The following is a 26,810-nucleotide window of genomic DNA, read 5'->3' as shown; positions in this document are numbered from 1 at the left end:
TGCTAAAATGAATCCCAAGAAGGATGAAAAGGAGGGTGATAACACTGACACCCAATCTGATGTGGAAATAAAAGAAGTCAGAAGAAGTGGTAGAAATGTAGTTCCAACTGTTGATGAATTGGTCCATGGGATCAAAGAGTATGGAGATCTATTTGGTGTTGGGAGAAAATATCCCCTCTGCAACGAGGAGGACAAAAGAAAAATTGAAGAAGCACTTATCTGGAACTTGCATAAGTTTTGCATAACTCCCAGTGAACTATATGGAATAATTCCATCAGACTTGCAAAATCAAATTGGAGGGAGATGGAAAACAACCCTAGCAATTGAGAAAGAGCATATGATAAAAACATTCATGGAAGTGGAACGTGATTTAGATTTCAATCAAGCTTCAATAGTGGCAGAAGCATGTGTTCAACGCTTCAAAATAAGGAACAGGATAGGGAGAGTAGCCATAGGAGATGTCCAGGGTGTGCATGATGAGGGTGTTGCCTTATGGAAAACAATCTTGAGCCAACAAAAGGAAGCAAAACAAGAAATAACAAAGGGAACAAAACAAGACCAAGGTGCAGCTACCCTTAACAAAGGGAAAGGTAAAGACAAAGAATCTATTGAAGGTTTTGATGTTTTCATAGTTGATGATATCATAGGTAATGTTGTGTCAGATATTCCTAATCTGACAAAGGATGTTGAGCAACCACTCAAACACAAATCAATTGCTGAAAGTTTAGATATTGATGTTACACTGGTAAAGGGAGCCAATAAAACTAAGCATCTTGGTGAAGATGAAGTCATAATTGAAGATATACCTTATGAAGATAAACCTCATAGAACTTTAGTAACAATAAATCCTACTGATAGTGAACCTCTTTTGTCAGAAAAAGGTGCATGATGCAGGAGCATCCAAGAGTCCACCTGAGACCAAGGAGATTATAAACATGAAAAAAGACCCCAGAGCATCCTTGAAAGTGAATTGGAATGTTTTGAAGCCAATAATGGCTCTCTGTAATGCTCAATTTGATTTAAATGTAATAAGTCCTGATAAGGGACCTAAGACAAAATATGGTGTCAAGTAGGCCAATAGTGTTTCAAGGGTCTAGAATGGTTAGTAGGGTCTTTGGTAGGGTTATTTAGGTATATGAAATAAAATTCCATTGATTTGGAATGATTTTAGCAAATAGAATGTATTAAATAAAGTTGGAAAATTCAAATCTTTGTATTCCAACATTTAGTAGCATTTTGGAGGGAAATTGAGTATTTAAGTCTTAATGAATTTGTAAACCCCTCCAACCACCTTGGGTTGGTTGGGGAAGTTGTATTCATCATTTATGATGGAAAAAATGAGAGAAAAGTATAGATGGTACGGACTGGAGGTGCTGTTGTGCGGACAGAGACAGTTTTAACCCAATAAACTTGATTTTCCTTGCAAAAACTTGCATTCCTTTGATGATCTTTGAGTTCTAATCATTGAGGAAGGTTTATAGGCATTTAATGTGCATGATCTGAAGTATTTTATATCATTTTTAATCTGATCTAAGGATTTATATTGACTGTCCTGTTTTAAAAGTTTGATTTTCCTTGTTTTCTCAAGTATGAATATGTAATCCATCCCCTTTATGTGCTCACTGTGACTTGGGGATGGAAACTAATGTTGTATCATATAAAACTAACATGAAAGTGTAGGATTGAAGTGTTTTTGCAGAGTGATCACTCACAAATGTGAATTTGTTGGTTGATTGGAGCATGGGGATGGTGGCTAGAGTGTAGTAGCCACTAAAGTAGCCATTGGAGGGCTATCTTTTATGATTGGAATTAGTAGAGGGCACCAATTTAATGGTGAAAAAACATTCATTTGATTAGAGAAGTGATTGGAGGCGTGATTTTGAGCAAGCCCTAGTTTAGAGGGTGATTTAAGGAGGGTTTTAGAGTTTGGACACTTAGAAGTTGAATCAAGCCATAAAACTTAGAAAATACTTGGTTTGGGAACCTGATTGAATACTGTACAAAGTTTTGTAACCTGGTGTTAAGTTTTGTTGGTACTTCCTTTGTAAAGTGGGTGGTTTTTAAGGCTAAAAAGGGGCACATTTGAGGACAGCAAAGGGTCCGTCCAAAACAACCTATATCAGTTTTCTGATATGTTGTGTAACATCCAAATGGGTGTCTAAATATGTAATTTTTTTGGGCAATTTTTTTTGGAAAAGTTTTGAGTTAAAGGGAAATTACCCGATTTGAAGGGCTAGATGCTTGGTTGAATAAATGTATTGAGTTTGTGTTGAAGCTAGAGGCTTAGGGGTTTAGAAAACCTTTGAATCATGTTTTTTGAGGTCCTTTGAAGTATATGGAGGTAGGAGACACACCTGGTTTAGGTGGTGTTAGGTTTTGAGCCTATTGAGGCATTGAGTGCATTTGAGACACCTGAGGAGTGTAAGGGGTTTGGGTCCAAAATACACCTTTTATTTGCAAATTTGTATTAGATTCTCCTGTCTCTACATCAGATTGGTATCAGAGCATAGGATTTTGTGTTTAAGAAGGTTCTTTGAATTCTTGTGGGTTGAATCCTTTGTAGAAGACTTCCAGAGTTGATTCCCTACAACAGGAAAACAAAGATGGCTGAAGAAGAAGAGATGCCTCAGAGGATGACAAATGTAGAGCTTGCAAATTTGGTAAGAGAACAAATAGAAAAAAATAGAAGGATGAAAGAAGAGATGGAAAGATTGAGGAACTTGATAGATAAAGGAGGAGAGGAAGAGCATGAAGAAGAAGAAACACCAAGAGAAGAGAGGTTAGATCCTGAAGAAGCAAGGATGGCAAAGTTGCTCAAAGCAGTCAAAAGTGGAGACTCAAAGACAAGAACTGATCTACCAATGTATGAAGGTAATATGGATGATGAAATTTTACTTGATTGGTTTAGTGCTCTTGAAAATTACTTTGATTGTGAAGATGTAGAAGATAAGTACAAGGTTAAGATTGCTAAGTCTAGGATGAAGGGCCATGCATTGTTGTGGTGGGATAACTTGTAGGTAGATAGAGGAAAGAAAGGATTGCCTAAGATCACCTCATGGCCAAGGATGATGGACAAGATGAAGGACAAGTTCCTTCTAGATGATTATAAGGTGCAATTGTACAAAAAGATGCAAGGGCTGAAGCAAAAGGACATGGATGTTCAAAAGTATACTGAAGAATTTCACAAGTTAGATATCAGGGCAGCACATGATGAAGATGTGGAAGAGAAGGTAGCAAGGTATCTTGGGGGTTTGAGGTATAACATCCAGGATGAAATGACAATGGCTACACCAAAAACTTTAGAAGAATGTTACAAACTAGCCATGAAGGCTGAGGACAAGTTGAAGAGAAGACAAGAAAGGCAAGGTGGTAGAAGAGGACAAACAAATAGAGGTAGAGGAGGAAGATTCCAGGAGAGTCAAGAACCAAATGAAAAGGGTAAGGAACAAGTTGCAGATCAGAAGAATGGAAAAAGAGGAGGTGGTAGATTTGGGGTAGGAAGAAGCTTCCAAGGAAAGTGCTACAAGTGTGGGGAGGAAGGACACCCTTTCTACAAGTGTCTAGAGAAAGAGAACTATGTAAAGAAGACTGATAAAAGAGTGAATTTGACACAAGGGGAAGACTACAAACAACAAGATAAGGAAGAAGGAACCTCAAAGGCATATCCTGAAGTTGGAGAGTGTCTCATGATGGGGAAAGCACCTATGCAGCAGCAAGAGAAGCCCAAGGTATCAATCTTTAGGACCAATTGTAAAAGTCATGGTAAAGTTTGTAGGATGATTATAGATTCTGGTTCTTTTGATAACTTGGTGTCTTATGAAATGGTAAACAAATGGAAGTTACAAAAATTTCCTCTTGATAGACCATATAGGGCATCTTGGGTCAGCAATGAACAAAACATTGTCATTAGGGAACAAACTTATGTTGATTTCTCCATTGGGGGATATAGTGATAGAGTTTTATGTGATGTGGTTCCTATGACATGTTGTCATATCATTCTTGGGAGACCATGGCAAGTGTCTCGTAGAACAATCCATTATGGTTTTGAAAATTTGTATAAGGTGCATAAGGATGGAAAATCTTTCACTCTTCAACCCCTTCCTAATGATGTTAATGAAGGAGAAAGGATAATAGTTTTTGGCACAAAGACATATGTTGATTTGCAGGGGTAGAAGATGCATGAGTCAAAGGTATCAGACCTGAAGCAAAAATCCTCATTATTGGTTGTGAAAACTGAAGTTCTTGACAGCAAATGCAAGAGGACTGTGGGGCAGCAGACTGTGATGAAAGATGGGGTGATGGTGGGCACTTTGTGGTGTCCTATTGTGTCACCATTGAGGGGTGATCAAGGCATGTCCATGAAGGACAGTAATAGGGGTCATTCTGATCCTAATATGTAGATGGAAAGACAGTTTATGCAGGCTAAGGTTGATTGTTCACAATAGCAAGTATCCACCAAGGGTGGAGATTCCAAGTTTTCATATTATGTTTCTAACATGTTTGGTGCAGGTTGTAAAGGTTGGAAATATGAGTTTCAGACCACTCAGGGGACAATTTTCAGACTCCCCTCAAGAAGAATGCATGGAAGGAAGACCAAGATGTTCCACTCTTGGGACAAGAGTTCTTTTGTTGGTGGGGTGTATGATGCAGGAGCATCCAAGAGTCCACCTAAGACCAAGGAGATTATAAACATGAACAAAGACCCCAGAGCATCCTTGAAAGTGAATTGGAATGTTTTGAAGGCAATAATGGCTCTATGTAATGCTCAATTTGATTTAAATGTAATAAGTCCTGATAAGGGACCTAAGACAAAATATGGTGTCAAGTAGGCCAATAGTGTTTCAAGGTTCTAGAATGGTTAGTAGGGTCTTTGGTAGGGTTATTTAGGTATATGAAATAAAATTCCATTGATTTGGAATGATTTTAGCAAATAGAATGTATTAAATAAAGTTGGAAAATTCAAATCTTTGTATTCCAACGTTTAGTAGCATTTTGGAGGGAAATTGAGTTTTTAAGTCTTAATGAATTTTTAAACCCCTCCAACCACCTTGGGTTGGTTGGGGAAGTTGTATTCATCATTTATGATGGAAAAAATGAGAGAAAAGTATAGATGGTACGGACTGGAGGTGCTGTTGTGCGGACAGAGACAATTTTAACCCAATAAACTTGATTTTCCTTGCAAAAACTTGCATTCCTTTGATGATCTTTGAGTTCTAATCATTGAGGAAGGTTGATAGGAATTTAATGTGCATGATCTGAAGCATTTTATATCATTTTTAATCTGATATAAGGATTTATATTGACTGTCCTGTTTTAAAAGTCTGATTTTCCTTGTTTTCTCAAGTATGAATATGTAATCCATCCCCTTTATGTGCTTACTGTGACTTGGGGATGGAAAATAATGTTGTATCATATCAAACTAACATGAAAGTGTAGGATTGAAGTGGTTTTGTAGAGTGATCACTCACAAATGGTGAATTTGTTGGTTGATTGGAGCATGGGGATGGTGGCTAGAGTGTAGCAGCCACTAAAGTAGCCATTGGAGGGCTATCTTTTATGATTGGAATCAGTAGAGGGCACCAATTTAATGGTGAAACAACCTTCTATTGATCAGAGAAGTGATTGGAGGCATGATTTTGAGCAAGCCCTAGTTTAGAGGGTGATTTAAGGAGGGTTTTAGAGTTTGGACACTTAGAAGTTGAATCAAGCCATAAAACCTAGAAAATCCTTGGTTTGGGAACCTAATTGAATACTGTACAAAGTTTTGTAACCTGGTGTTAAGTTTTGTTGGTACTTCCTTTTTAAAGTGGGTGGTTTTTAAGGCTAAAAAGGGGCACATTTGAGGACAACAAAGGGTCCATCCAAAACAACCTATATCGGTTTTTTGATATGTTGTGTAACATCCAAATGGGTGTCTAAATATGTAATTTTTTTGGGCAATTTTTTTTGGAAAAGTTTTGAGTTAAAGGGAAATTACCCGATTTGAAGGGCTAGATGCTTGGTTGAATAAATGTATTGAGTTTGTGTTGAAGCTAGAGGATTAGGGGTTTAGAAAACCTTTGAATCATGTTTGTTGAGGTCCTTTGAAGTATATGGAGGTAGGAGACACACCTAGTTTAGGTGGTGTTAGGTTTTGAGCCTATTGAGGCATTGAGTGCATTTGAGACACCTGAGGAGTGTAAGGGGTTTGGGTCCAAAATACACCTTTTATTTGCAATTTTGTATTAGATTCTCCTATCTCTACATCAGTGCAGAGGAAGGAAATCCAAAGGTGATAAATTCATCAATACCACCTGTTGAAGAATCAGAGAAGAAGGAAACCGAGGAGAAGGAAGGAAAACATAAGGAAGCAGAAAAGAAGGAAGAAGAGATGAAGGAAATAGAGGAGACCAAGGAATCAAAATAGTACAAGAAGAAAGAGTATTCTTCATCCAGTCAACCTGAAGATGGTAAGAAAATAGTGGTGGACACTCCTCTGGTAAAGAGGAAGTTAGATTTAGAAAAGGAGAGTGAAAAGAAGAAAGCTAAACTCACCACCGTAGCCAGCTCTGAGGTTAAGACTGAAGAAAAGGAGAAGAAATAGAGGAGGAAGAAGAGGAAGACTCTGTAATCGACATAAAGAAGATGACCCCCAAACAATTAATGAAAGTTTCTAAAAAAATGAAACTTCAAGCTGAAAAGGTAAAACTTAGAGCAAAGAAAAAGAAGACAAAAATTCTTAATACTACAAAGACCATTCTGTCTGATCTCATTCCTGACATTGTTTTTCATGACAATGCACCCATCATTGATCAATTGGGTACTTCTGTCAAAGCAATCGGTTCAAAAGCAACCAATCTAGAGAAGGTTGCAGTTAGACAGTATGAAACAAGGAGAGCTGAAAAATTAATGGAACACATATCAGTTGGCAAAGTTGCTCTGTCCACCAACATTGAAGAGGTTAAATCTATACTACAAGAAGTTGGCCAATTATTGGTCAAGCCATCAAGCTTCACTGATTTAATCAAATAACTTGAAGATAAAAGAGCTCAGACTCAAAGGGAAATCTAAGATCTGATAGGTTCTTTTGATCCTCTTACAAGCTCAACAATGACCTTTAGTGGAAAGGTCAAACAGTTAACTCATGAAATCAAAAAGTTAAAAGAGGAAGAGGATAAACGAGCTCTTAATCTATTAGAGCTATAGTGCTACCTTTCACTGATCATTGATTGCATGCAAATGAATGTCAAAGAAGTAGAAAGTCTCATAAGTGCACCTAATCAAGTAAGACAATAGATGATATGGAGAATTTTGTTACAGTTTTTCATGGACACTTCAACACCATGAAATAGGTGAAGCCTTCATGGGAATTCTCTTTGCAAGCTGCTAAAGAAAATTTCAAAGACATTTTTGCTTTACTTTCATGAATTCTTTTGTATATTCTTTGCCATTGATGTCAAAAGGGGGAGTTTGTATATATACATGAGGTAGATGAAACAGGGGTCAGAACCGACACTTACATGACTATTTTGCAGCAAAGTCATTGAACCCTTTTTGTAGTATTTGCCACCAATGCCAAAGGGGGAGTTTGTTGGCATTATGATGCATTTTGTATGACCAATGAAATGGTTGTCATTGTTGGCAACATCAGCTTCTAAGTCTCTACAGTTCATCGGTAAAGGAGTAAAGGGTAATCAGTGAAGAACAAGGGTCCTTATTCCTATCGGGAGTGAGTAGACTGGTATACAGGGGTTAACCGACTAAGAAGTGAGTAGACCGGTATACAGGGGTTAACCGACTAAGTAGTGAGTAGACCAATATACAAGGGTTAACCGGCTAAGTAGAAAGTAGACCGATATACAGGAGGTAATCGATTAGGGAGAATTGGACCGATACATAGGCAACAACCGACAATACAAGAGTCTCAACTGATAGACTTAGAAACATCCAATTGAACTGGCAGTCTTCCCTATTCAACCGGCAAGCTTTTTTTCAGCATGAATGGTTGTCTTGACTAATATTCCTAGAATGATTTTTGGAGAGCAATTTGAGGCGCAATAACAGATTTTTGAATCTGATTTTTGGAGGGAAAGTTGGTGCTAGAACTAAAGGCTAATATATTCACACCATTCATTCTAATTACTATGATTGGGAGTATGAGAAAAAGATCTATGTGAATGTTAATAGGGTGAGCAAAATAGAGTGCAATAGATAGAGGTATGAATTGGTGAAGCTGACATAGATAGAAGAATAGAGAATGCAAAGTGGATCTATGAGATAGAGGTAGTGTCATCAAGCAAATCAATCATCTCTGTTTCTTTCTAACAATTGCAGCATTGTAAATCCCTTAACAAGGTGAACCCTAACCGGTTCTTTATGTAAAATCTCTTAACTGAGTCACTTCAGATATGAAGTTGTAAAATCCTCTAGCAAGGTGAACTTTAACACGTTCTAAGGTATTCTTAACTAGATACCATTCACTTCTAATAGGGTGATATTCTCATAAAGAACTGGTTGTAAGCTCTTAACAGGGAACTCTTTTTCACTGCAGTAAAAGAGATTGTGTGTTATCCCCACTGTGGTTTTCTTCCTATAACCGAGGGTTTTCATGTATAATTGCTAGTGTTATATGATGCTTATTTGTGCATGCAAATCTCTTTTCTTTGATGTTCTTTGCTTTCATGATTAATGCAATGTTTAAGTTAATTTGGAAGGATAGTTGCAGACCGACCAGTTTGAAAGTTTGAATTGTGACTAAACTATTTTGACTGATTCACCCCCCCTATTAGTCACCAGTTAATACTAACATTAATAATATTTTTTAATAAACACAAAATGATCACATTAGGGCATTTTGTTGGCTTCACAGCCAATTCCGAAATCTCTTTGGTTAAGAGTTAATGAGTGAGAGGTACCCATTTCACCAAAATGACTTGGGATATGATCCCTACACGAGTCTTTAGGTTGAAACTACTTTGGTTGAGAGTCAAGGACTGAGAGGCCAAAGTCATTTAGGGCACAATCTAGACACACAAGTCTTTAGGTTGAAACCTCTTTGGCTGAGACCCAAGGATTAAAAAGCCAAAGTTGCCCAGGGCACGAACTTCATCTCATCTAAGAATATAAAATGATTTTGAATTAATTTAATTAATAAATAGGATCAAATGTGCATCTTGAGTGTTAGACAAATGTTGCTCTCAAATATAAAGAGAGGTCAAGCATTAAATTGATGTTTAGTTATGCTAATTGTAACATTGTTAAGTCTACCTTAACTTGTAAAATTTAGTTGTCCTTTATATTCACATATATAAAGATAACTATATGTACAAATTTATAGAGTAGTTTTTAAAACAATTGGTAACTTTATATTGAAAAGGTTAATTTAAAATAATCTTAGGGCTAGTCTAGGCTGATTGAGTATAATGTAAATATGTAAGAAAACAAAAAAACTTAAACTAATGTAAATAGTTGGAGTTTGAAGATGAAAAGGTTGCTTAGCTTTATCTTGGCACACACCTTTAGGTTTAAACCTCTTTACCTAAGAGCCAAGGACCGAGGGGTATCCATTCTACCAAATCTGTTTGGGGCACGATCTCGACCTCATCCAAAATATAATATGATTTTGAATTTATTTAATTAATAAATATAATCAAATTCACATATTGAGTGTTAGATATACATTATCTTCAATTATTAAAGAGAGATCAAGTATTAAATTAACATTCAATTACACTACTTGGAAGTTTTTAATTGTTCAATCTCTCTTAACTTGTCAAATATAATAATCAATTTCATTCATATATATTAAGATAGTAATTATATATACTCATTTATAGAATAGTTTTTTTTTCCTTTTTCTTTTTTTTCGTGAAAGTGGCAAGCCACTAATATATTATATTTATATAAAAACTGATTCAAGAGCTCCATGAGGAAAGAATCAATAAAGAAAACCTCCCTTCTTAGCTCAAATACAAAAAACAAGATTAAGTAAAGGGCCTAATCAACTACTTATGAGTGCAATTAAAAACATCTTCCATATTGCACTTTGTACATTTGATATCAAATAAGATCTCAGTAAGGATGCCTATATAACTAGAAATTACATATATGTTGATCCATAACCCATTATATTAATTTACCATAAGAAGCTAAATCAACATATTACAATGTATAGCAACAAAAAAATATATTTTAATTTTGCTGTTTCTCGAAAAGGCATACTTGTTGAAGAAGAACTATTGATGATCAACAAAAACCATAGGGAATAGGTGCCCGACAAGAGGGAAATTTGAAATGGTGGCTCCACAAAATGTCCCACCTACCTTGTAGTGCCAAAGGTAACTAGGTAGTGACCTCGAATGAACTTGTCAAAGAAGATAGCAGAGGATGAAGATTTGGAGAGACTCGAGCTCTTTTCCGTGCGTATCACAAAAATGCCCAAAACTCTATTTGACATACATGTTTACCTTCAATCATGTGAAAATTGCAAAAAAAATCCCCCACAAAACTGTTTGGCCCTCATTATTCCATTGACCATGGGATAACTAAGATTTTCCCTTCCTCTAGCATGTTGGACAATACACCTCCAATTATATTGCATTGGAGTTCTTGGTTGCCATTGGAAGTACACTCTCCTTCATCAATCATGGCACCAATTGGGGCTTCAACCAAATTGGGGAGGACATTGAGGTCAGGGACTGCACTCTGTGAAGAAGCACATGAGATTTGGTCGCTAGTGAGGCAGCTCATCTCAATATTCTCGAGGAGTAGTAATAGTGCATCAACTTTTCTCCATGATCTGTCAATAAAATGTGGACCCAAAACCTTGTGATACTTCTCAATTGAAAATTGAAAATAGTGCCGACTTCTTTTCTCCAGTGTTTCTTTGATGTCATCATACAACACTAGTACATTTGGAGTAGTTTTCTGACGACCATTTGTTGAAACTCAGACAACTAAACATCATAATTTTGACGTATTTGTTTATCACTATTTTTTCATCGGTGATTCCAATGATAGGATTCACATCAAAATTCAAACGACACCATGTTGGAAATTTCTATGCACTCGCGACATGTTTTTTTGACGAGATGTTGAAATTCTGACCTCGTTGCATCCTTTATCGTCGTAACCTTTGCCGATGACCCTTTATTTATCGTCGTAACCTTTGCTGATGCATTTTACTTTGGCAGTATCCATCGGGATAAGTCTTACCAATAGCCTCTATCGACAAGACAATATTTCTCCATTACTGCTAGGTGACATGTTTGTTTGACGAGGAGACGTCGAAATTCTGACCTCATTGTATCCTTTATCATTGTAACATTTTTCGATGACCCTTTAATGTCATAACCTTTGTCGATGCATTTAATTTTTCCAGTTTCCATTGGGATAAGTCTTACCAATAGCCTCATCGGCTATCGGCAAGACATGATTTCTCCATTACTGTTAGTGTGTGTTCTGTCGATGGACAATCTTCAAGGAGATGTCAGAATTTTGATGATTACGACGATGGACGAGGCTGCATCCTGCGACGTTTTTGTCATCGTAGGTATGTCAACATCGTCGGTTGTCTTGTGGTGTTTGTCAAAATTTTGACCTTCCCCAACATTTAAAAAAATAAAAAATCCTGACTTCTTTTGTCTACACCGATGACCCTTTATCGCCGTAACCTTTGCCGATGTATTTTACTTTTTGCTAGTTTCCATTGGGATAAGTCATACTGATAGCCTCATCGGCTATCAGCAGACAAGATTTCTCCATTATCGCTAGTGTGTATTCTACCAATGAAATTAAACGATGTATGCTATCCTGATCACATGCTTCTACTTGTCGGTGTTACCATCGGGTTGACTTTTTTTTCAATTACAAAGGATTAATATCAACAACATTAATATTAGTGAGCTTACAAAGGATTAAGTGCACTAGGTACTTCATTATCAAGAAGATAAAGATGGAATAACTACAATAATGCATGAGAAGACTTATCATATGGAATCATAATAGTGTTTAAAAACCTCATTCTCACATGTGGAGAGGTTGCTAATGTTTATTTGAAGGTTGATCTATGTAAAAACAAACTGCTGCAATAAAAAATCAACGTTTTCTTTGCATTTCAGGAGTGAAATCTGAAGCATATTGTGGTTTTATTTATTCATATTGATATGAACCCATTGGAAAGTGTTTGGTGTATTTTCTTGAAATAATTTAAATTTATTTTTATGGTTTAATCAATCATTTTGTGCACCAAAACGTTGACTGTCCTGAAGGTTGTTATTTGACAATTTTTATTAGATTTTGGGGTTTATTAGGGCTGAATGACCCATTCCACTTTTTGTTTCTATTGAGGATTTTGGAATGGGTCCAATATGTTGTAAAATAATAGAAACTAATCATATGTGTGAAGGAGAAGCATGAATGTTTGAATGGTGATCACCAAATGAGCAAGTTGTGTGTTGTGTGAGTAGGGGGTGCATGGTACCATGTATTTGGTATGAATATTTTCCTTAATGAGGGTATTTTTTTCTGATGGAATGTGTTAAGATATGTTTAATTAAAGGTGAGACAACCTTTGTTTTGATTTGGAAGTGTTTGTGGGGTTCATTTTGAGAAGGCCCTAGTTTTTGTTCCTAGAAATGAGGGTTTGTGTTTTGGGGTAGCAAATGAGCATGGCTCTTTTAATGGGCATGACAATAATTTATTTTGGAAGGTAACTCAAGAATTTTTTTGGGTTTGGAGTCTTTGTTGTAAGTTTTGTGGGTACTTGTTTTGTAAAAGTGGCCTAATTAGGCCTAATTTTGGGGTAAAAGTCACCATTTCGTATAGTTGGTCCAAAGGATTAGTGTTAGTATCTTTGATATGTTGTGTAAATCTGAAAAGGGTATCTGAATATGTGAAATTTTTTTCAAGTGTTTTGGGAAGTTTGTAAGTTAAGTCTAAAAAACAGGGGTTGGAGACCTAATTGGGGAAATAAGCCTAGTTGGTACCTAGTTTGGGGTTTGGGTATAAACCAATGATTTGGGAGTTTTAATTCTATTGAATAATGTTGTTTGGGGTATGAGAAGAACATAGGAAGTGGAAAACCAAGTTGGGAATGATGAAGTCAAGTTTTGGTCCCTTAAGAGGACTTAGTGTTGAAGGGTAAGTTGGTAATATTGTGGGTTAAAGTTCAAAATCGGTTGATAATTGTGTGAAGACCCAATCACCTAAGAAGGATCTTGGAGGATTACAAGGGGAATCAGGCTCGGACCAAGAACCAGGCAGAATCAGAATCAAGATCTAGGGGTTTTAGTGAAGAATCAATAACTTAGTTTAACAGTCAGTTTCCAGCATTTCCACCTTATTTTATGCATGCTCTTTCTTCAAATTCGACCCAAAATAAACTCAAAATGAACAATGAATGAAAAATGAGGTAGTGTGTCTATTCTAAAACAAAATGAACAAATGTCAAGGAATGAATAGAGAAAGTGTGTCTATTCTAGAACAAAATAAACTCACAAAACCAATGAGGCATGCATTCACTTGTAATGGGGAACTGTCTCATAGAAGCATGTTCACAACCTGCAACGCTGAATATGTAACTTGCAAACAAGATTCTTAGCATCAATAATATTAACAGTAGAGCATAATGAAATATTGAAAAGTGCGTTACCTTATTGAGCTTCTCTTTGTTTCAAGAATAGTTTAATATTCTCTACTTAACAAGGCCAACCACACGAAGGTGGAAGTTCATTTGGCCCCTCCCCCCCTAATATCACTCTAAATTCCCCATTAACATCTAAAATTCTTTCATCCATTAATGAAACATAACATTCACTGTGATGAATACTAAGAGGGGGGGTGAATTAGTATACCAAAAAATACTAAACTCAAACTCTTAAACAATTTAGCAGTTAACCGGTATAACAGATTTACTAACAAACTGGTTAAGACAAATGCAAACCAAACATCAAATAAAGAATTCACCCACAAGAGCATAATCACCATAGCACAAGAAGTTTTGACGTGGAAACCCAAATGGGAAAAACCACGGTGAGCGGAAACTCACAAGTAACTATCTGCAAAATAGAAACCAGATCGGTTAAGGTCATACAATGTTCTTTACTAGAACAGATCCTGTTAGGAATCTAGATATCTGTTAGGAGATAAGTCCTGTTAAAGACTACCTTGTGAGAGGATTTTAGATTCATAGTTGTGAACCACCTTGTTAGAGGATTTACAAAGGCTTTGTTGGGCCTACCCGGTTAAGGGTTTTAGACTTGTCGAAGATATGAGTAATCAACAAGTAGATGATCTAGATACTAGCACAATATGCTTGGTTAAATCCTTGATAGCTCATTGTTAATGCACATTTAGCATTACTTTAGTCCTCAATATCTCCACACTCCTACTCTTCACACAGACCTAATCTTCTCTTTTGTGACCGCACATACAAAACCCTCATCAACTAAAACCCTAGACATGATGTCCTTATAAAGGAGTCTGATTTCATGTCAGGCCAATAGGATTACATTACAAGTTCCTAGGTTTAGTGCATCTAGAAACATTTGGTAACACGACACAAAATCACCGCCAAAGTGTCGGTGGATGATAACTCATCATAGAAATACCGGTTGGTAACTCATCACAAAGTAATACCGGTTCATACATTTTACTGATTAGTGGTTGTCAAAATGAAGACTGGAAAGATGTTAACTATCACTTTGTTCCTTTGTACTGCTTGAGATCCTCAAACCTCTTGAGGTCTTCATACCTCTTTGGGTCTTCAGTCAGTTTATGACTGGTAAACACCTTCTGCAAAACACTGATAGTCTAAAGACTTTGGAATAATTGCCGGTTGAGCATAACCCATACATAAAGAAAGTGATCACAAAACAAGTGTGTGTCCATCAATGACAATCACAACATCATCAAAATACCAACAATCTCCCCCTTTGGCATTGATGGCAACACTTAGGAAATTTTTTGACATGTAAGTGTTTTTACAAAAAAATATGCCATAATCAAAATTACTCCCCCTAAGAATATACACTCTCCCTTTTTGTAGAAATGACAATGTATACTACTTCCTTAAAAAAAATAACATAAAAGTATACATAACATTCACCAAAATTTTTAATTACTACTCCCCCTTTGCCAACAATGACAAATTAATATAGAATAACCCCTGTTTCTCATTAACATTAAAATGAGTAAATGTTTATGACAATAATGAGTGAAACTTATCAAAAACAGATTTAAAATCCTGCATAAAAGTCTTCATGGCTAATGACCATGACTCAAGTAAGGAGGTAGCCACCTCACTTTCTGTCTGCATCTATGATACCTGTTCTTCCATGACATCAAGTGTACTCATTTCTTGAGTTACTGTTAAATCTTCTAGATTGAGAAAGCACTTCTGAAGAATTTGCAGTCTGGGTAATAAAACCAGTTGAAGCTCCTGCAAATATCTTGTCCGGTTGCTAATCTCCAATTCTATCCTGACAGACTGAAGCTAATACCGGTGAACTATTTGCCCATATGTAGTGAAAGAATCATACGGGGTCTTAAAGTTGCTTATGTATGCCTGCAAATTAGATTGTAGTTTATCCTTTTGTGCAAGCACATCATCACAAAATAGATGGGGTTGGCTTATTTTTCTCATTAATAGTTTTCCCTCATCCATATCATCTCTTATATATTTCTACTATTTCTGAAGTTGAGACCAGAGCTCATTCAGTTTCTTTACTAAGGCAATGTTTAGTGCGTTTTGATGCTTCTTCTGTGCATTGGCTTCAACAACTTCTTCCAGGCATTGTACCTGATCCTCTACCATTTTACATAGAAGTTTTAGTTTGGCCAGAGAGGAATCGGTACCGGGGAGGTTGGTACCTGGAATCAAACTGGTAAGGGTGTCAATCACAGTATGAATAACATCCTACTCCTTTTTCCTCCTTAATGTTTCTAGTCTTTCTTGTGCTAGATTTATGCCTTGCAACAGCTCCAATTCATCTACAAATTGGAGGTCAATAGGATTGGTGATGTCATCCGATTTGGCTTGACCACCGGTTGCCTTTGGAGTCTCCGCTTGTTTTTTCTTTTCTACTTCCTTCTTCTCTTCTGCTTTTTTCTTTTCCTCCTCTTTCTTTTCCTCCTCTTCTTTCCTCTTCTCCTCTTATTTCCTCTTCTCCTCTTCTTTCCTCTTCTCTTCTTCTTGTTTCCTCTTCTCTTCATCTTTTTTCCTCTTCTCTTCATCTTTCTTTTTCTCTTCCTCTTTCTCTGCTTTCTCTTTGTCAGCCTTTTCCTTGTCCAGCTTCTGCTTCTCTACTTCTTCTTTATCATGTTTCTCCTTTTCTATCTCTGGAGTGGCACCTTCAATCTAACACATCCTCATCAATAGTGTCAACCTGTTCTGTAGCTAGTTCTCCTTCGCCATCGAATGCCTCATCCGGTTTCAGTTTCCTATTCAACTTCTCTGTTTGCTTGAGCTACTTTATGCATTTTCACAATGACTTTAGTATGGGACTGTGTGTCTTTCACCACTTCAGAGGCTTTTCCTTCCAGTAGCCAGAGTCTTCTTCTTCTCATGAAGAAGAGACCTTTGTATCAGTTCATGATTTCAAACAATTCAGAGTTTGAAGCATCAAGGAAGTATTCTGCAAAAATCTTTTCTCTGACCTCCTGTTCCCTCTCGATGGCAATGCGCCATTTATTATCTAAAGAATTGTACAAAGAATCAAGTGTCTCAGATCTAATTTCTGATGGTGACTGATCATGAACACACAAATAATTAATGATTTCCAGCTCTGTTTCCTCTTTCTCACTATCGGTAAAATCATCAAAACACTCCTTCAGATCACTAAGCAATTTTCTTTTAATATTCTTAAGCATCATTGGCTTATAAGAAGAGATGACAATATTTACTGGTGCTGATGATGTAGGTGCATTGCCGGTAGTGTTTGCTTTCTTCCTTGTTTGCCTAGTTTTCTTAGGATGAACTTCAGGTTCTGTATCCTCAGACTTCGGTGAGTTGCTTTTGGTTTTCCGCTTCCTTTCAAATACTTTAGTGGGTGCAACTTCTGGTTTCTTCTTGGCAGGTGACCGCTTGGTCACTTTTGGGTTGGCTAAGGTAACCGGTGCCGATATCGATGGCACTACCTTTCCCTTTTTCACTGAGGTTCTTCAATCGGTGTTACCCTTTCCAAGCAGGTGCTCATTCTCTTTTTCTTTGCATTTAAAGGAGAGGTAATTAGGGTAGAGGCATACCCATCCAACATGTCATACATCACCTCATATCCCATAGGTTCTACTTCTTCCTTTCTTGGCTCTACTGCTTCCATTATACACTCATCTACTTTAATGGTAAAGCAAATGTCCTCTTCATATTTCTTAACAATGTCTCTAGATATCCTCATCCTTTGACTCATCTTCCGCTTGAATTCATCAAAGTATTTACTCAAGACTTCAGGATATCCGGTTCCCACCGCATGGAGACTTTCCCTAATTTGTTTGGTGACCAGTTGGTCAGTAGACCATTGAATATCACCGACTCCCAAGAAATTGCCTTGGAAGTAGAAAAATAGACCTACCAAAAGTTGTCCAAACTTGAATCTTAAGGCATTGTCCTGTTTGATGAACCTCAAGTTTAATAGAAGTTGCTTCTGCCAATAGGTGCATAGATCAAATGAGGCATCCTCCATGATCATTTTGTAGGAGACATTTACCACAACAACAACGGCAGAGTTTATTTTGCTGGCATAAAACGTCCGGTATCCAATCACCATGCAAGCATACTTGACCAAGTCATCTTTGATGGTGTTGATGGTCATTCCCCATTGGTCACTCAAAGAACTGGTGAGCTTAGTCATTTCAGTCTTGATGACCTTCCTTAGGGATGACACCTCACTAATGTTGTAGAAACCGGTGACAACATGAATTGCTTCAAGCATAATGTCATGCATCCTATCGAGATACATCTTGTCACCATGCACTCTGCTTAGGATGATGCGGATGTGCTCTTCTATGAACTCTTCAAGAAAGTAAACCACATTGTGAAGTTACTTCCTCTCTAGGATGCTATATTCTAGTTTGATCTTTTTGTCATCCTCACAGAACAAACCTAGCTGAGAATGAATCACTAGGGATCCTACGTCTTCCGATTTGTGGTCGATGTACCCTGAAATATCTCCTTCGACAATGACTCTGATAGGTATTTGGGACAAGGCATTGTATTTCATTTTTATTTGAATGAATTCAGCTAGTCTATGGGTACACTAGAGCTGGAGTGCGATGCAGAAGCCATGATTAACTGATAAACAAGAATTTCAAGAAATACCTTCAGAATTTTGAAATTTAGGGTTTGCAAATGCAGCTTCACAACACACCACTTCAGTTGTTGGATTATCGCTTGGTGTTCTTCACTTGATTGATTGACAATATCTCTGGATTCTTTTACAAGATTTGAAATCTCTGTGAATTGCAAGTCGAATCACCTTTTGTTGCTCTGCACTTGAAAAATTCTTCGCTCGAAAACTGATAAGTGAAAATGGCTTTGAAAATTCCTTTTAAACAAGTTCTCACCTACCATAATAAATGAATCGTTAGGGCATAAACCCTAATTATGTATCACTTCTAATCTTCTATCGATTGACAGGTAACATATACCGGTTAAGGTCTTTATATAAACCAGGGGTTCAAAACATTTCACTGATTTGTTCCTCCTAAGCTTTTCTGAAGCTAAGTTTGTCAGTTCAGAGACTTCCACACTAGGTGCAGAAACCGGTTCATCTTGTGACACTTCCCTAGGTTTCTTTTTCCATGTTTTATTCATTCTTGCTTGAACAATTTCAACATCAATCTTCCCTTCTAGAGTGACCGGTATATCATCTGATAGGTTCTTTCTCATTCTCCAAGTTCTGGCAGGGTCTCCCAGTTTGTTGCAATGATAGCATACCATTCCAGGTGTTCTCCATGGTCCATTGTTCATTCTTCCATTCTTCCTCCTGCATGTTGCAGCAGTGTGACTGCTACCATGATAGATCAAACAGGTTACTCTCCGACCAGTTGCCGCTTGATAGCCACCACTACCTGACTGATACTCATAGGCATTATACCGGTTTGGATTTTAGTTCATAGAGGATTCAGGGAAAAATCCTTGAGTCCTTAGAGGATATCTCCCAATGTTGTGCATAATAGACCTGCATTCAAATGCTCTATGCCCAAACTTGATGCATGCATAATGGTTTCCATTGAATCTATTGGATCTAGGCTTATTGTTTAGAAAATAAGGAAAATTATTGTAGGCCTTATTTCTACACACATTAGCAGTATGTCCTTCCTTGAGACAATTAAAGCAAATAGGTTTAAACTTTTTCTTACCTTTATCTTACATCTTTTGTTCCAGAGGTCTCACCTTCCTCATAACCGGAGAAACCAAGTCCAGTGGTATTCTTTACTGGTTTTGCTGATTCAAGCTTTTGTTCTAGCTTAGCAGTACTCTTATTGAATTTGGCAAGTATCTCCTTTGTCTTAGTGAGTTCTTTGGTAATAGAAGCATTGGATTCCTTCAAGGTTGCATTATCAGAAATAGCTATATTTAGTTCACCTTGCATTTCTTCTTTTTACACTTTACTCTCTTGGAGATGAGCGGCAAGGGCACTGATTTCTTGCTTCAGCGTGGAGATCTCATGATCTTTGTCTTTTACCAGGTCTTTAGCTTTCCTTCGGTTCTCAAGCTCTTGACACATTCTAATAGTCAGTCCTTCTAGTTTCCTTCTCAAGTTGCCATTAGATTCATTTATTTTTTCAACTTCTTCAACTAGGGCCTCCATGTCTGCTTCATCAAAAGAACTATTTTCAGTAAGCTCCATCAGTTTCTCAGCATGCTCTCTTCTTTTTGCTAGAGGGGCTTTATATTTGACTTTGAGTTCATCAAAGGCTTTCTCAGTCTGAGTGAGCCACTGAGTAAGTTCCCTCATAGTGTATTCCCCCATATCTCCTTCCAAGTGGTTAGACTTATAGAAAGGTTGGCTTTGATACCAATTGATGAAACTAAGAGGAGGGGGTGAATTAGTATACCAAAAAATACTGAACTCAAACTCTTAAATAGTTTAGCAGTTAATCGGTATAACAGATTTACTAACAAACTAGTTAAGACAAATGCAAACCAAACAACAAATAAAGCATTCACCCACAAGAGCACAATCACCATAACACAAGAAGTTTTGATGTGGAAACCCAAATGGGAAAAACCATGGTGAGCAAAAACTCACAAGTAACTATTTGCAAAATAGAAACTAGACTGGTTAAGGTCAGATCGGTTAAGGTCATGCAATATTCTTTACCAGAACAGATCCTGTTACGAATCTAGATCTCTGTTAGGAGATAAGTCCTATTAAAGACTAGCTTGTGAGAGAATTTCAAATTCATAGTTGTGAACCACCTTGTTAGAGGATTTACAAAGGCTTTGTTGGGCCTACCCGGTTAAGGGTTTCAGACTTGTTGAAGATATTAGTAATCAACAAGTAGATGATCTAGATACTAGCACAACATGCTTGGTTAGATCCTTGATAGCTCATTGTTAATGCACATTTAACATTACTTCAGTCTTCAATATCTCCACACTCCTACTCTTCACATAGACCTAATCTTCTCTTCTGTGATAGCACATACAAAACCCTCATCAACTAAGACCCTAGACACAATGTCCTTATAAAGGAGTCTGATTTCATGTCAGTCCAATAGGATTACATTACAAGTTCCTAGGTTCAGTTCATCGAGACACATTTGGTAACACGACACAAAATCACCGCCAAAGTGTCGGTGGATGATAACTCATCATAGAGGTTGGTAACTCATCACAGAGTAATACCGTTTCATGCATTTTATCGGTTACCGGTTGTCAAAATGAAGACTGGAAAAATGTTAACTACTGCTTTGTTCCTTCATACCGCTTGAGATCCTCGAACCGCTTGAGGTCTTCATACCTCTTTGGGTCTTCAGTCAGTTTGTGACTAGTATACACCTTCTGCAAAACACCGATAGTCTAAAGACTATAATACATAATACTGGTTGGAACAATTACTAGTTGAGCATAACTCATACATAAAGAAAGTGATCACAAAACAAGTGTGTGTCCATCAATGACAATCACAACATCATCAAAATGCCAACACATTCATTATCACATAACATTCATTAACACATAACATTCGTTAACATTCATTAACACGTAACATTCATCAGCACGTAACATTCATCAACATTCATTAACACATATCATTCATTAACATTCATTAACAAGTAACATTCTTCAACTTTCATTAACACATATCATTCATTAACATTCATTAACACATAATTAAATTTATTAACACATAAAATCCAGTTGTTAACATATAATAAGATTACAACCATTTTTTTTCTTTTTTTTTGAAGCTTGGAGGTAAAGACTAAGTGGACGATCATTGTCTTCATCATTTTCCCCCTCTTTAGTTATTCTTCCCCCTACTTGTGATATAGTTAATGTATGCCTAGTCTTGTACTCATGATGAGGACACCTATGCAAAGGGGGGTCCGCTGCAATAACAAAGAAATGGGTTAAATTCATGAGTTTTATTATTATTGTTACAAGTATTTCATTAATTAAAAGAAAATTACAAGGGTTCTCTTTACTTGATGGGGCCACATCATCTTCTTGATAATTTTGTCTAGCCTCATCCTCAACATCCCAAACACCCTCTAAATCCTCTGGAGTTGAAACACGAAAGGTTACATTAATCAATACACCAATTGCAATTAAATTCGTTTAAAGGAATAACAACGGTCCTCTTTACCTGATGGGGCCACATCATCTTCCTAATCATTTTGTCTAGCCTCATCCTCAACCAACTAAACACCCTCTAAATCCTCTGGAGTTGAAACACGAAAGGTTACATTAATCAATACACCAATTGCAATTAAATTCATTTAAAGGAATAACAGTGGTCCTCTTTACCTGGTGGGGCCCCATCACATTCCTGATGTTGTCTACTTGGATCATGCTCAACTTGCTCACCATGGTCTACATGCTCTAAAATAAAAATAAAAAAGGTTACATTAATTACTACACCAATTTCAATTAAAGATATTTAATTGTAATAATCATTACATAAAAAAAACTGTTTAGCACATGAATACCTCTAGTACTGCGATGCACACCAAGACCTTCATCGTGTGCAAGCTGTGTTCCACCCTATGCAGGTTGCATTCCAATATCATGTGCATTGTTATGATTGCTTGATTATTTAAAATAAATATATTCACATTATGTTTGAAATTAGCATCGAATAGATTATTGCTCAAGTGTTCAATTTTAAATAATTTCCATTTAGCTTATTTACATGATTGACGAATGCACTGGATTCTTTTGTTTGCCCACTCAATTCTTTTAGACATTCAACTATGACTCTATAGCCCTCCAGGAAGGAAATTTTCATGTCATCTTCTGTGGGCACTCTATTGAATCCATAGCTCTGAATTTTTTTGCTTAATATCATGAATTTTGCTTGTATTATTTAATGATTAAAAAAATTGTTTGCAATTTATTATTTCGATGTGATATTTCATTTATTGATAGTTACAATTGGTGCAAAAAATTTCATATAACCACCAGAGCCGAGTTTGTGTTGCTCATGCTTTTCTAGTCTTGCCTTAGTTGCCTTTGATGTGTCGAGTAGTCTATGAAAAGTTTGAAATATGTTAGATTTTATAAATATAAAGAGTAATTAGTACATAATTACATTCTTAATAGTATCACATACCTTCTTTTGCCTGGTGGTGTATTTCTTTTTTTCCTTTCAATTCTCTCCTTTGCATCCAAAATCAAGTCAATCCACTCCCTCTCTAGAATCATGGGGGGATGCTCGTACTTTTTGTTCTTCTCTAAATGTGTCCTATACTGGTCCCTCACATACTTTAGATGTTTCACAGCTTGGTCAAGGACCTTTCTTTTCTCAAATGTGTCATTTCCGAACAACCCAACCAAATGGTTTATGAGCTCATCTTTTAACTTTTTTTCTTGCTCATTCCACCGTTTACATATGGTGGCCCCGAAGATCTCCAATGCAATTTCATTAAGATTTGTTATAAAAAATACCATTTCCTGCAAACAAGTCATGGGATGATTAGTCCAAAATGAGTGATCAATAAGTAAATTACAATTACTCTATAGAGCATAATAATTTTAAAGTACCTGGAACCTTCTCTATCTTTATGGGAAGCAAATCTTCGGTCACCACAAATGTGACTGGAAATGTTCCCATACTAGCTGTAGTCACATAAATCTGTCCATTTTAATTAAATCAATATTTCATATTTATTTGATTAAAAATCCACTAGCCATCAGTTAATTAAATTAACATTTAATTAATTCATCTTCAAACATTCTCCAATTAATTAAATAAATTATTCAATTTATTTTAATTAATTCATTATACCAAATTCACAAATCAATTAAATGAATAAATCATATTTATTTCATTTAATCCCCTATTCCTCTTTTAAATAAATTAAATCAAACATTTATTTAAATCATAAATCCCCCCCACTTGCATTTTCCTACAAATGCAAGTTGCAACCACAAATTGAAATAAATTAATTTTATTTTAATTAAAATCCTATTTTCCCTCACCCACCAAACCCACTTGCAATCCTAAACCCCTTCCTAAATTCTTCTAGAACCTATCTAATCCTAATCAATTAGCCTAATCTATCCCCTAATTATTGTCACATTCCTAAGCAACTTGGAGTCACTTCTCAAAGACTTCAAAGTCTTTGAAAAGAATTTAATGCTTTGTGTGTTCAACAATTTAACCTCCAAAGTCTTACAAAACCACTAATGGCTCTTACATAACCATTTATGGTTATTTCAACTTGTACTCATTGTTACTACTTATCAGATTGCCATTAGTTTTATGTCAAAATTATACTATATACTCTAGTCGGTTACTATTACCGAAATATTTAGTCGGTATGCATAGTCTAGTCGGTTACAGAAGAAAGCAGTCACAGAACGCAGTATACACCGAGCTGTCTACCGAATTTTTTTTCATGTCTACTGAGAAACAAAGATGCAACACTGAGTTGATATACATCGAGTGAAACATGTTACCAGATTCATTGAACCTGGACATGCATATGAAAATGTGTTACAAGATCAAGGCACATCTAACCGTTATCACATTGGAAATTGCACTAGAAGATTGTGTATGATTTCGAGGTCATCTAACTAGTGAAATATTTTACATGGTTATAAATCATGTTTGTAAGATCGAAGCAATGAATTGGATCACCGTCTTAAGAGATCTATTTATACAACATAAGTTAAGGGTGTATGTATGAATATAAGAAGACTGTTACAAAGACATAGAGGTCATTGAGAAGGTTTTCAAAGAACAGTCGAAGAACAGAGTAAACAGAAGAGTTTACCGAGTTACTATATGGGTTACTGAGGTATGCTATAAGCAAGGTAATCTATTATGAGCACATAGAATCTACTATAACATTTCAGATGTAAAGTTGCGGATATTTGTAATGATTTTATTGTAATATTGTGAAGTTGAAAGAGAAACCTTTAACAGGGTAAAAGACTCTAATCAAGTCTATAAATTGTAAAGCCTCTAACCAGGTGCAACATTTAGATTAAGTATTGTAAAATCCTTTAGCAAGGTAGATCTAACAAATCTTGTTACTCCTAATAGGGTAAGCTATCAGAAATAGCTAAACATGTAGCTCTAACTGAGCACTCTTTATTATTGCAGTAGTGAAGTTGTGGGTGCCATCCCCACTGCAGTTTTTCTCTCTAACCAAGAGTTTCTGCATAACCAAAATATATGTGTTATGGAGTGAATCATGTATGATTGTTATCTATTTGTTTTAACTTTATTTTATGTTACTGCACTATTCGGTTTATGCATAACAGCAAAGATATTATTCAAGAAATGTTTTGGAGTACTGATTCACCCCTCCCCTCTCAGTACATTAGCTTTCCATATTGGTCCTAACAATTGGTATCAGAGCTTGAATCTTGGAAAAGGGTTTAACTGCCTAAAAAGAAAGATATTATCAATGGAAGGCTATAAACAATATCGGAGGATTGTGCATCTGCAAGAAGAGCTAGATCATGTTAATCAAGTGATTGCAGACATGCAAAGGAAAATGCAAAAATCTTTAAAAGTAAGAAGAAGATTATCTGATGATTTGCAGGACTCTCAAGAGTTAGTGGAACAAATTGAGACATCATCTAAGAATAGTATATTTGAAGAAACTGAAGAAATGATTGGAGTATTGAAAGAAAAGAACAAAACACTGATTGATCAACTAAAAGCAATGAAAAGAGAACATGAACATTTCAGCACACAGATGACTGAAAATCTAGATGCATTAAGAACAGCTGAGGATAAAGTAAGAGATCTAGAAAGAGAGAAACAACAACTTGAAGTCTTAGTATCTGATAAGAATGATGAAATCTCAAGGTTGACTGAAATTCAACAAAACCTATCAGATCAACTAAGTTATGCACATCATGAAGCAATTATGAAGAATGATGAGAACCAAGCATTGAGACTTGAAGTATCAAGGTTGACCGATGAACTTGAAACAGAGAAGAAATCCAAAGAAACACTAAAGAAGATTTATGAAGAATCAAAGATGTTGGATGAGCAACTGAATACAAGAAGACCCAACAGAGATGCAGGACTCAGTTACAAGAGAATTCATACTACCGAGAGAGGAGAATCATCAAAGCAAGCTGGAAATAGGAATAACATCAAAAGAAAGAAGCCTATTTGTAACTACTATGGAAATCAAGGTCACACTGCCAACATATGCCAAATCAGAAAAGGTAGGCAACTGAATGTCACTAAGTCCAATGGTTATCGTTACAATTGCAATAAATATGGTCACACATCTAATCAATGTAGGAGAAAGTCTGTTAACAATTATCAGAAGGCAAAATTCAAAGGGTTTTGTAAAAACTGCAATAGATATGGACATAGTACAGAGAAGTGTTGGTTTAAGGAAAAGAACTACATGTGGTCTGCAAACCGAGCAAACACTAGAGGTTACCAAACTTACACAGATCCTTACCAACAATATGCAGCAGTAACATGGAATTACAATACAAGGATATGGTGTGAATGTTGTGGAAGATATGGATATATTAGTGCTAACTGTTTTATAAGGTTTGGAATGAACAACCGAAGATCATGGAGAAATCCTGGTATGGCATGTTTTCATTGTCACAAAGTTGGACACTTGGCTGAAGATTGTAGAGATCAACCTAGAAAAGACATTGAAGAAATAAAAGAAAAATTACAGATGATTTGGAAAAAGAAGGAAATTGTGTCAAATAAAGAAAGCACCTTACCTACCGAGTTAGGTGCACCTATTCCAAATTAATCAGTAAAGGTATGAAGGGACTACATTCTCTGAAGGTTAAAATCATAACAGTTCCTATTCTATTATGTACTAAGTTCAAAATCTGCATAGTTAAGATGTATTATTAAGTTTGAAATTCTATCAAAGTCTTTTGAAGCACTTTACAGGAAACCTGTCAAGTCAGTGAATACAGGAAGCTTGTCAAGTTGGTAAATGAAGGAAGCTTGGATACTCAGTTAAAACAAAAAAGAAGAGTAAATCGGTTAAAGAGGAACCAAGTGCATTTAATGTTTTTGACCTAACCCGCATGGAGCCCGATAAGGTATTTTGTGTACTTAAAAGCATTTTCATGGTCATTTACACTTACCAAGTTTTTGAGAGAGCAGAGCAAGCGATTCCAAGGTGATCAAAACCTCATTCAAAGAAAATCCAAGGTA

The sequence above is a fragment of the Cryptomeria japonica genome, chromosome 7, assembly GCF_030272615.1.
Source record: "Cryptomeria japonica chromosome 7, Sugi_1.0, whole genome shotgun sequence".
Taxonomy (NCBI): Eukaryota; Viridiplantae; Streptophyta; class Pinopsida; order Cupressales; family Cupressaceae; genus Cryptomeria; species Cryptomeria japonica.
This window is presented reverse-complemented; position numbering follows the sequence as displayed.